This window comes from Dendrobates tinctorius, unplaced genomic scaffold, assembly GCF_039654945.1.
Source record: "Dendrobates tinctorius isolate UK_male_01 unplaced genomic scaffold, ASM3965494v1 ptg000077l, whole genome shotgun sequence".
Taxonomy (NCBI): domain Eukaryota; kingdom Metazoa; phylum Chordata; class Amphibia; order Anura; family Dendrobatidae; genus Dendrobates; species Dendrobates tinctorius.
Window position 1 is genome coordinate 5,884,585 of NW_027361745.1, and position 2,679 is coordinate 5,887,263.

A 2,679-nucleotide genomic window follows, 5' to 3' on the forward strand; every position below is an offset into this window, starting at 1 on the left:
CTTAGACATTTAACCAACATGCAATTGCAAGCATGGACGGACTACAAAAGCTCAGGTCGCACATGTGCACCTGCTCCGACTGAAGTTAGCCGGCAACGCTCCATCGCTTCCCCCACTGTAAGGCCACTGCTAAGCACACCACCATCAAGAAAAGTTGAGGTGACGTCGCTAGGCCAAACCAGTCAGACAATCACAATATTTTCACGAGGAAACACTGAATCTAGGCCATCAACACCTCACCATCACCAACCCCTTCTCAGTCCGTCATGTCAAATACTAGTTCCCCCATATGCAGCTCTCAAGTCCAGCTCACCCTACCAGACACTCTGAGTAGGACAAGAAAGTACTCCACCTCTCATCCCGTCCCGCACGCTCGGTGCCTTGGGGTGATCCTCGACTCTGCGCTCTCTTTCAAGCCACATATCCAAGCCCTCGCCTCCTCCTGCCGCCTCAAACTCAAAAATATTTCCCGGATCCACTCATTCCTCAACCACGAAACCACAAAAACACTAGGGCATGCTCTTGTCATCTCCCGCCTCGACTACTGCAACCTCCTATTCTCTGGCCTCCCCTCTAGCACTCTGGCTCCGCTCCAGTCCATCCTACACTCTGCTGCCCGACTAATCCACCTGTCTCCCCGCTATTCCCCAGCCTTCCCCCTAGGCCAGGCCCTTCACTGGCTTCCTATTGCCCATAGGCTCCAATTCAAAACCCTAACCATGACATACAAAACCATCCACAACCTCTCTCCTCCATACATCTGTGACAAGGTCTCTAGGTACCTACCCGCACGCAACCTTCGATCATCTCAAGATCTCCTTCTCTACTCCCCCTTATCTCTTCTTCCCACAACTGCATACAAGACTTCTCCCGTGCTTCCCCCATACTCTGGAACTCTCTGCCGCAACACATCAGACTCTCACTATCAATGGAAACCTTCAAGAAGAACCTGAAGACACACCTGTTTCGACAAGCCTACAGCCTGCAATGATCCTCGGTCTACTGAACCACCGCACGACCTACTCTACCCTCTCCTACAGTATCCAAACCCATCCCTGTAGACTGTGAGCCCTCGCGAGCAGGGTCCCCTCTCCTTATGAACTTGTTTGTCCCTTGTCTTACACATGTTTATTATACTTGTCTATATTTCACCTTTTCACATGTAAAGCGCCATGGAATAAATGGCGCTATATAAATGCATAATAATAATAATAATAATCCGCGTACACTGGCTTTGGACGCCTACATTGCCAAACTGATCTCATTAGAAATGATGCCCTTCCGTTTGTTAGAAAGCGAAGCGTTCCGAGAGCTCATGGCCTACGCTGTCCCACGCTATGACCTACCCAGTCCGCACTTCTTTCTCGAAAAGCCATCCCTGCCCTCCACCGGCACGTGAAAGACCGCATTGACCATGCACAAAAACAATCAGTGAGTGGAAAGGTGCACCTCACAACAGATGCATGGAGCAGTAGGCATGGCCAGGTCCGTTAAATGTCCATCACTGCGCACTGGGTTGATGTGGTGGATGCAGGCTCCACAGGCTACAGCGGCGGTGGAACAGTGCTTCCTAGCCCATGGTATATGAAACAGTTGGCTTGTAAACAAAAAAGAAAGAATAAGGAGAATCTAATACCATATACAAATAGTATTTTATTGAATATATTCATAAATTATAAAAAAAAAATTCATTATTATTTATATAAAAATGTATTTTAATTAAAAATGTGAAGGACACAAGACAAAAGGTCCGACACAGTTACTATAATTACAGATCAGAAATACCCATACGGCATATATGGAATCCTTTGGCTAAACATGGGAGCAAGTAAAACAACAAGTAGAAAGAATAATGGTGAGACTATGGACCACAATTTGTTTTATGTTTTCACGGTGTTTTTCACTTTTTTGTTGTTTATTACTGTATTTGTCACTTTATGATATTGTATTGTTATTGTATACATTATGTATAATGATATATCATTTATGATTATTAATATTTACATTGTATTATTTTTATGATATTTTCAATTTTTATTATAATTGTTCACTTTATTTATATTTTTCTATATGCATGTGTTATATATATATAATAGTACATTTTTGATATTTATCTCCTTATTAGCTTAGAATTTGAATTATGAATGTGGTTGCATTGAGTGGTGCTTGAACTGGGATCACTTGGTGGTTCTGGTGTGTTTCTGACGATCCCCGGCGGTGTTCTTGCAGGCTGTGCTCTTGCAGGCTGTGCTATATGGGGAGACATAAAAGCCACTTTGTTATATGCCTGGGTTCCTATGAACATGTGCGGATGTCTGTGACGAGTATGGGCGGGAATGTTGCGTCTGGCGTCCGTGGTGTGGGGTGCGAGACTCAAGTTGCTATGAGGCGATCTGTGCACTCGCATTTCGAAACTGGAGGCCGGGGGGACGTCCTTTTTCGGCCCTGCGTGTGTCATTCAGATGCGCCACTGAGCATGTTCATGATGATGTGGGTATTTACAAGCTGACCTTTGTTTACGACATGTGAGGTTGCTATGGTAATAGTGTGGTCACGTGATTGTTCTATGACCTGGAACCTTATAGATCTTAACCTTATGTGACTCATCCATGTGCGCCGCTCGTTATACCGTGATTTGATACAGATGTATGGGGTATATATATATATATATATATATAT